The sequence below is a fragment of the Oncorhynchus kisutch genome, unplaced genomic scaffold (assembly GCF_002021735.2).
Source record: "Oncorhynchus kisutch isolate 150728-3 unplaced genomic scaffold, Okis_V2 scaffold4082, whole genome shotgun sequence".
Taxonomy (NCBI): Eukaryota; Metazoa; Chordata; class Actinopteri; order Salmoniformes; family Salmonidae; genus Oncorhynchus; species Oncorhynchus kisutch.
The window spans coordinates 55,873-65,872 of record NW_022266027.1 but is presented as its reverse complement, the minus strand read 5'-3'; the positions used below and the strand labels follow the sequence as shown (position 1 = coordinate 65,872).

Sequence of the window (10,000 nt, the reverse complement as noted above, 5' to 3'; positions counted from 1 at the left end):
TTGACATTTTGGATATTGAATGAGGAGTTGGTAAACCTATTGCTGTATAGAGGTGAACTGAGAGTTGTCAGGGGGAGAGAGAGAGGAGGCTAGCTGACTGTCAGTGGGCTTAGTTTAACCACTGGTTCTGTGGTTAAACTACTACCTCTATAGAGGACTAGTTCTGTGGTTAAACTTAAACCACACACCAATACTACCACCCCCCCTCCCAGTGGAGCTCCCTCCCTCCCTCCCTCCCTCCCTCCCTCCCTCCCTCCCTCCCTCCATGAGAATCTGTCTATATGGAATCTGTCTCTCATCCATTCATCCAGGCCTCCACTAGAAAGGACACCCTCCTCCTCCTCTCTCTGTGTCTCAGCCACCGTAGCGAGTTATAAAGGAGACTATTTTTCATGCTACAGCAGTCCTCCTCATTATCCTCTCATTTGCATTGCAAACCGTTACTACAAACTCTGTGTCCCTGTGTCAGGCCACAATCTGCATAACCTAATTTCCTCGCAGTGACGAATCTCTTCCGAGACATTTTTGAGAAAAAATCCTATGTCATTCCGTTGAAGCCAGTGATAAAGGAACTTTTAGAAAGTTATTTGTTAAGCTACCCACATGGTTTACAGTAGTTTTAGATGTGATAAGAGCCTTCAAGATAAGCTACCCACATGGTTTACAGTAGTTTTAGATGTGATAAGAGCCTTCAAGATAAGCTACCCACATGGTTTACAGTAGTTTTAGATGTGATAAGAGCCTTCAAGATAAGCTACCCACATGGTTTACAGTAGTTTTAGATGTGATAAGAGCCTTCAAGATAAGCTACCCACATGGTTTACAGTAGTTTTAGATGTGATAAGAGCCTTCAAGATAAGCTACCCACATGGTTTACAGTAGTTTTAGATGTGATAAGAGCCTTCAAGATAAGCTACCCACATGGTTTACAGTAGTTTTAGATGTGATAAGAGCCTTCAAGATAAGCTACCCACATGGTTTACAGTAGTTTTAGATGTGATAAGAGCCTTCAAGATAAGCTACCCACATGGTTTACAGTAGTTTTAGATGTGATAAGAGCCTTCAAGATAAGCTACCCACATGGTTTACAGTAGTTTTAGATGTGATAAGAGCCTTCAAGATAAGCTACCCACATGGTTTACAGTAGTTTTAGATGTGATAAGGGCCTTCAAGATAAGCTACCCACATGGTTTACAGTAGTTTTAGATGTGATAAGAGCCTTCAAGATAAGCTACCCACATGGTTTACAGTAGTATAGACGTGATAAGCTCTTTCAAGTTAAGCTACCCACGTGGTTTACAGTAGTTTAGACGTGATAAGAGCGTTCAAGTGAACAACGTAACTGTGAACGCCACACCCCCAAAAATGATCCAATGGATGGCCTGCGTTGTACATACAGGTACGTAGTTGTTGTTTTTAACACATTATATAAATAATTGTGAAAATTAAATAGAGTAAACATTAAATAAAACATGTTGAAAATGGTACAGGGCTTGGTCACAACAGAGTTAGTTACCGTAAATACTGTAAGAGGTGAGTAACACTGAAGTGATGGTGATGCAATATCTACAATATGTAGCTCCTTTGTGAGGAACATTTCAACATACAGTAGTGGTTGGTTGTCTTTCCATCTCTCTCTCTCTCCAGTTCATTTTGTCACAACAACAGTCATGTAAAACACTGTGCTCTGTATAACATCTCTTTTTCGACACACTTCATCTGTTCCGTCTGCGTTCCTCATCGTGGTTCCCTCGTACCGTCCTGAGAGTCCTGACACCATCCCTGTCTGTGTAGAGAACAGTACATATGGTCATACTATCTCCATATTGCGTGGTTCCTTGATGCTCCTTTCACAAACACCACCACCGCTGCCAGTCCAGCTTATATACAGCGTCAGAGGTTAACATGGCCTGGTCTTTACCCAGAGCCGTTTTACGGTTGTTACTGTACCAGTTAGGGGCTAGAGTGGAGATACGGAGGTGGAGCCTGGTAGTGTGTTGGTTGGTGGCACTCTGAGTAGGGTCTGCAAGCTCCTTCTCTGGAGAAAGCTAGCTAGTTAGCTAGTTAGCGCAGGAGATGGATGGTGGGATGTCGTGGGGAGGGGTTTTGGGGAGGCTCTCGTGACTGTTTGAGGTACTGAGGAAGGGACAGAGGAACCGGAAAAGGCTGGGTACTGGCTGGTCCAGGAGCTGGAGGAAGATGGGTTGGGACCTCACCTCTATACCACTGTGTTCCTCTGTCGGTACGGGGGAGGGGGCAGAACTGTGCCCGGCTTGAGATTGGACGAGAACTCTGATAGGTACTCTGGGTTTTCGGCCACCACCGGCCTGATGCAGCCGTTCCGTTTGTAGAACAACTTGCCATTGGTGGTTCCCGCCTCAAGGGTGCTGCCCGCCTGGTTTGTAACGCTGTTCAACGGCTTGGGTGGCAGGCTGTGCTGCCAGTACTCTGGATTGTCAAAGGTCACCTTGAGCTTCTTGCCTGCCGGTTTGCCTCCCGCCTGGTTCCCCTGTCCCTGCTTCAGTACACTGCCAGGGTGGGTGGTGTGCCCCTGGTAGGCTGGTATAACACTTCTCTGGTCCTCGGGCGCCGACATGGAGATGGGACCTTTCTTGACAGTTGACCTTTCAGGGTGGTAAACCTGGGTGGCAGAGGGCCCACCACCACACTGGATTAGGTGGGACTGGTGTCCCTGAAGGCCCAGGTGAGTCCGTTGTGGTGAGTTGTCAGATAGGGCCGAGTGGCCAGGTTTCACACCAACACTGTGGAGCTTGTGAATGTGGTGAACAGGCAGTGGGTGATGGCAGCCTCCCTGCAGCCCAGAAGAGGAGCTCTCTGTCGGTACAACGGGGTAGTAAGGAAGGCCAGCCTGGATGGTGAGTTGGGGATAGGAGCCAATACTGATAGTTGAGGCTGTACTCAGCGATGGGAGACCACCGTTCTTTCTCAGGACCAGGTCTCCGGGGTTGTGGAAGGTGTTGAGGTAGAGAGGCTCGTTGATGTACTCGTCTTCGCCCCCCTTGGGCTGGCTGTTGGGTGTGCTGTGGTAGGCTGGGGTTGTCCAGGGCGTGGACCTCGCCGTTCTTGCGCCGCGCCACGAATGGGTTCTCCTCAATCGGTTTCAGATAGTCTAGAGAGAAAGAGAGAAAGAGAGAGAGAGAGAGATAAAGGAGAGAAAACAATAAATAGTGTGTGAGAGAGAGAGAGAGAAAGAAGAGCAAGAGAGAGAAAATGAGAAGAGGGTAGTTCACCAAAGATCACTGAGCAGATCCATATCAAGGTCTGAAGGCCACCTTGCCAGCCCTTTCCTTGTCAGTCTAGTCTCCCAGCATCCTGAGGTGAACCAGCAGCTCCAGTTCTGCACTGCTGCCTGCCAGGCACTATACAAGTATGGTGGAATCTATCTATTTGACACTCCTCCCCTCCACCCCTCCACTCCCCCACTCCTCCACCCCTCCACCTCCACTTCTCCACTCCTACACCCCTCCACTCCTACACCCCTCCACCTCCACTTCTCCACTCCTCCACCTCCACTCCTCCACCCCTCCACTCCCCACTCCTCCACTCCTCCACCCCTCCACTTCTCCACTTCTCCACCCCTCCACCTCCACTTCTCCACTCCTCCACTCCTGCACCTCCACTTCTCCACTCCTCCACCTCCACTTCTCCACTCCTCCACCTCTCCACTCCTCCACTCCTCCACTTCTCCACTCCTCCACCCTCCACTTCTCCACCCCGCCACTTCTCCACCCTCCACCCCTCCACTTCTCCATCCCTCCACTTCTCCATCCCTCCACTTCTCTACCCCTCCACTCCCCCACTCCTCCACTTCTCCACCCCTCCACTCCCCCATTTCTCTACTTCTCCACTCCTCCATTCCTCTACCCCTCCACTCCACTCCCCCACCCCCCACTCCCCCACCCCCCACTCCTCCACTTCTCCACTCCTCCACTCCTCCACCTCTCCACCCCTCCACCTCCACCTCCACCCCTCCACTCCCCACTCCTCCACTCCTCCACCCCTCCACACCTCCACCTCCACTTCTCCACTCCTCCACTCCTGCACCTCCACTTCTCCACTCCTCCACCTCCACTTCTCCACTTCTCCACTCCTCCACCCCTCCACCTCCACTCCTCCACCCCTCCACCTCCACTTCTCCACTCCCCCACCCCCCACTCCCCCACCCCCCACTCCTCCACTTCTCCACTCCTCCACTCCTCCACCTCTCCACCCCTCCACGCCCCCACTCCTCTACCCCTCCACCCCTCCACTCCTCTACCCCTCCACTCCTCCACTCCTCAACTCCACCACTCCTCCACACGTCCACTCCTCTACCCCTCCACTCCTCCACCCGTCCACTCCCCTACCCCCCACTCCTCCACCCCTCCACTTCTCCACTCCTCCACCTCTCCACCCCTCCACTCCCCCATTTCTCTACTTCTCCACTCCCCCACTACTCTACCCCTCCACTCCTCCACTCCACCCGTCCACTCCCCTACCCCCCACTCCTCCACTCCTCCACTCCTCCACCTCTCCACCCCTCCACTCTCCCATTTCTCTACTTCTCCACTCCCCCACTCCTCTACCCCTCCACTCCCCCACTCCTCCACTCCTCCACCCATCCACTCCCCTACCCCTCCACTCCACTCCACTCTGGTGCTCAACCGCCCCTCCACCCCTCCACTCCTTCATTGCATCAGTTTTGTTTCTCTGGTTTTAGTTTTATTGCCAGCTTCTCCACAAATCGAAGTTGCATGAGACGGACAGAGTGAAAACAGCCTATGATCAAAGCCCGAAGTAGTAATATCTGAGCTAAAGCTTGTGTTTACAACGCTTAGAGTCAGCGAACAATATAATGGGAATCTAAAGATGTAGAACAATGTAGAATCATACTGTTATGCTAAAAATGACTGGGAGTACAGCATGCTGTTGTCCAGAGAGGTTAGAGACAGAGGTACAGTGACTATAGTAGTGAATGAAGGTTTTGAAGGAAGTGATGTAGGCCCTTCCACTACAGAGCAAGACACGACATGGCTACAGAAAACTAGGCCATGTTAAACGGGTGTTGAACTGGTGTTGAACTGGTGTTAAACTGGTGTTAAACTGGTGTTGAACTGGTGTTGAACTGATGTTAAACTGGTGTTAAACTGGTGTTGAACTGGTGTTGAACTGGTGTTGAACTGGTGTTAAACTGGTGTTAAACTGGTGTTAAACTGGTGTTGAACTGGTGTTGAACTGGTGCTGAAGTGTTTCGTTTTTCCACCTGACTTCAAAGGAACAAACAAAGCTTGGCTCTTTTCACTGAGCCCTCATAGGAGTAACTGGCTGAAATGACAAGCTGTCTTACGTCTAGTCAGTGTCTCCTAGCTGCAGGCATGTCTAGACGTTGACTCTTAGGTCTAGATCTGTCTAGGCTCTAGGCTTGGTTTTCCCGGACACAGATAAGCCTAGCTATTCCAATGGAGATTCTTCATTGTGCATGTTTTTTAGTTCAGGACTAAGCCAGCCCCAGATGGTCTACCTACCTGACGAGGTCTTATCCTTCATGGGGGTCATGTAGCCGTCCTCGTCCGTGTCCCCCCGGGGTGTGGGGGGTCCCACACCCCGGTCCCCCAGGAACACGGTAGGGTCGGCACTGTAGCGCTGCCCATTGTTGTCCTCTGCCCCGGGCCTTGTCTGGGTCTTCTTCTTGAGCAGCGTGCCGTTGCAGCGCTGGTCCTCCAGGGCGTCCAGGGCTGCCCCCTGCGTGCCTGCAGGATCTGGAGAGGAGACACAAGACGGGGACCCTCCCAATGCCAGGCCCTCCTCAGGGGTCGAGCCTGAACCGTCCCGGTACCCAAACTGGTTCTGGGGAAAGAGGGGAGACAACGTGAGAGGAGAACATTAACTCCAATGTAGGAGGACTAACACTCATTACAAAGCCGCTCTTACAAATCAAGGATGTTTTTCATTTATTTCATGTCATTTATTATTCTCATGGAGATTAACATCTCTTACAAGAGAGGGTCTGTATAGTTACTCTGAAATCAAATCTGGACCAGAGTTATGAGAGAAAACATTTGATTCCATGAACCAACATGTTGTTGTGAATTAAATTTCTCTGCGGCTGTTTTCCAGGTGTATAGTTTGGTTCAAAGGTCTCTAAGAAAGAAGGAGGAAAAAACAGAGTTGGTATTTAAACACCTGAACCCTATGACCTATGAACCCTATGAACAACAACAAACATATTACATGACTTATAGGGCAAGTATACTTCCTGATATTCTCCAGGACAGCTCCAAGCTATTAGAGCTGGGCCAGCTTGCCAGAGTTTCTACTAGAGAGTCATCCCCCTGCCCGCAATGTTTTACTGCTAATATTAGTCACCTTCTGGGGAGCCACAAAGGGAGAGAGGGGGGGTCCTGGGGACCGGCCTCTCTTTCACTCCCCACCCACTCTTTCCCTCTGTCCTCTCTTCATCACTCCATCGCTCTGCAATCATCTCTTCTCCTCTCCTCCTTTAGCCCAACCTCTCTATTCATCCCTCTCCCTCGTCAAGTTTTTAAAAGGCCCCCATTATCCTCTCCTCTGGTGAGGTTCAATCAGAAAAGCAAATTAGTCAGATTTACACTCTATCCCAAATGGCACCCTATTCCCTTTATAGTGCATTACTTCTGACCAGAACTCAAAAGAAGTGCACTGTATAGGCAAGGGGGGGGGGGGGGGGGGGCATTTGGTCCACATCCTAGCTAGTCTATTTTATTCACTGTGCTAGCGGAGCCAGTGTTCCAGTTCTTTCACTTTGCAATTTTCTCCCATGACTCCCTGTCCTATTCATAGTCCTAGACTGTTTGACTGCATAATGAAAATGTGTTTCAGTCAGAATATTGACCTTTGACATTTCAGATGTGTGGGTGCCTGTGTCCAGGTCCCCCAGGGCCATGGCATGACCGCCAGCACGAGGGCACATGGGCACACAGTCAATATGAGATGCAGGATCATGGTCGAGGCAGAGCGGCGGCAAGCAGCAGAGTAAATAGCCAAGCCCAGGACTCATTGTCTCTGAGCAAACGGTGGCGGCGCTTTAGTGGAGAGGCTGCTATTTACACACGGAGGCCGGCGTAATGAAAAAGGAGGCCTGGAGAGCGGGTGGATAAAAAGGCCAGGGTCGGGCGTGACACACTGGGACACAGAGATGGAGAAGAACTGGAGGAGGCAGACTGGGACAGAGAGAGAGAGAAGAACTGGAGGAGATACACTGGGACAGAGAGAGAGAAGAACTGGAGAAGGCAGACTGGGATAGAGAGAGAGAGAAGAACTGGAGGAGGCAGACTGGGATAGAGAGAGAGAGAAGAACTGGAGGAGATACACTGGGACAGAGAGAGAGAAGAACTGGAGAAGGCAGACTGGGATAGAGAGAGAGAGAAGAACTAGAGGAGGCAGACTGGGACAGAGAGAGAGAGAAGAACTAGAGGAGGCAGACTGGGACAGAGAGAGAGAGAAGAACTGGAGGAGATATACTGGGACAGAGAGAGAGAGAAGAACTGGAGGAGATACACTGGGACAGAGAGAGAGAGAGAAGAACTGGAGGAGGCAGACTGGGACAGAGAGAGAGAGAAGAACTGGAGGAGGCAGACTGGGACAGAGAGAGAGAGAAGAACTGGAGGAGGCAGACTGGGACAGAGAGAGAAGAACTGAAGGAGATACACTGGGACAGAGAGAGAGAGAAGAACTGAAGGAGATACACTGGGACAGAGAGAGAGAGAAGAACTGAAGGAGATACACTGGGACAGAGAGAGAGAAGAACTGAAGGAGATACACTGGGACAGAGAGAGAAGAACTGAAGGAGATACACTGGGACAGAGAGAGAGAGAAGAACTGGAGGAGGCAGACTGGGACAGAGAGAGAGAGAAGGGCTGTCTAGATGAATGGAAATTAGATGGAAGTGGAGGTAGGGTTTGATACTTTCTGAGGCTGATAGGACATTGAGGAAAAGAGAGGAGGAATTACATCACAATTTAGTTGTTGTGGATAGTATGTGTGTGTGGTTGTGTGTTAATTTGAGTGTGTGTGTGGATGTTTCTGTGCATGTGTGTGTGTGTGTGCCTCTGCGTGTGTGTGTGTGTGGGGGGGGGGGGGTGTTTCTGTGCATGTGTGTGTGTGTGTGTGTGTGTGTGTGTGTGTGTGTGTGTGTGTGTGTGTGTGTGTGTGTGTGTGTGTGTGTGTGTGTGTGCGTGTGTGCGTGCACAAGTGTGTGCTTCTACCTACCCTGTTGGAGTCGACGCGGAGCCTGGCTGTGTATGATAGTGGAGGCATGTTAAAGTGATGGGGAACCAGGTACTCCTCAGCATCCATAAAGTCCTCCACATCCTCCTCATCCAGCAGGCTCTGGAAGAACTTACTGTCGTTGGGGCTGGGCAGCTTCATACGGTCATCCCCCTGAGTTAGGAAACACAGATACACAACATCACATTACTGTCTACTGGGTTGTGTTCAGTAGAGCACAGCGTAGCTAAATATTTTGCTGCGCAACACCAACATTTGGGACAGTTGCGCTGACGTATGCTAATGTGATTAGCATGTAAGTAACAAGAACATCTCCCAGGACATGTCTTATATGGGCAGAAAGCTGAGATTATTGTTCATCTAAATGCACTGTCCAGTTTACAGTAGCTATTACAGTGAAAACACTTCCAGGCTGTTGTTTGAGGAGACAACAACAAAACACTTCCAGGCTGTTGTTTGAGGAGACAACAACAAAACACTTCCATCATGGCAACTGGTCTGATACATTCATCTCTGAAGGTAAATCATGTACTTCCATTCAGTCATCTGGCTCCGTTTTGTCATCCTGAGGGTCCCAGAGATAAAATGTAGCATAGTTTTGTTTGATAAAATCAATTTTTATATTAAAATGTAGGAACTGGGTTCTAAAGTTTGAACCCCCCCCACACACCTCCTCTTTTACGCTGCTGCTACTCTGTTTATTATCTATGCATAGTCACTTTAACTCTACCTACATGTACATATTACCTCAATTACCTCGACTAACCTGTTCCCACGCACATTGACTCTGTACCCCCTGTACAGAGCCTCGCTACTGTTATTTTACTGCTGCTCTTTAATTCATTGTAGTTTTGATCATATTTTTTACTTATCTATTTTCACTTAACAATTATTTATCTTAAAACTGCATTGTTAGTTTAGGGCTTGTAAGTAAAGCATTTCACTCTAAGGTGATCAGCGGATGTGAAAAATACAATTTGTTTTGATTTGGAATTGATCAAGTTCAGGCAGAGTATGCCTCAACTGTCTACTTGCTCAACATGATCCTGATTTTTACAATAGTAAAAAGGAAATATTTAAGTTCAGCGAACTGCAATACTCCTAAACAGGGTTTTCATGCATTACTCAGGAGTGGACTGTACTGCCTTGTGTCTCATCCACCAGCAGACCAGACAGAGAGAGAGAGCAGGGCTGAGCCGTACCTGGATGACCAGGTATCTCTGGGGGTCCCGGGCCATCCTACACAACTCTGCAGCCAGCTCCTTGAACTTGGGCCTGCTGTCTGCGTCTATCATCCAGCCTGGAAGAAAGAAGACACAGCTTGTCATAAAAGAACACGTTTGATTCTGATAGTAAGGTAATGTGTAGAAACAACGACCTCTGAATGCTAAGGTGCCCTGTTGCTATCTCTAATACTGTGTACTGCTCATTCAGGCACACTAAAAGGATTTTAGTACGTTGTGTACATTTGGGTCCCAGAGGAATAGTGGTCACTGGTCACCATGGTGACTGCTGATACCAAATAACAGAATCACCCTGAATCTTAGAATAACTCTCTCTCTCGTCCTCTCTCTCTCTCCCTCCCGCCCTCTCTCTCTCTTTCTCTCTCCTCTCTCTCTCTCTTTCTCCCTCTCTTTCCCTCTCTCTCCTCTCCCTCTCTCTCCCTCTCTCTCTCTTTCTCTCTCCTCTCCCTCTCCTCTCCTCCCTTCTCTCTCTTTCTCTCTCCTCTCCTCCC

General features: G+C 49.4%; 1 pseudogene; it reads right to left on the bottom strand.

Moving 5' to 3' along the window:
* Nucleotides 1–272: 272 nt before the first annotated feature.
* LOC116373885 (receptor tyrosine-protein kinase erbB-4-like) overlaps nt 273–10,000 on the bottom strand; it is a 61,125-nt pseudogene continuing 51,397 nt past the window's right edge.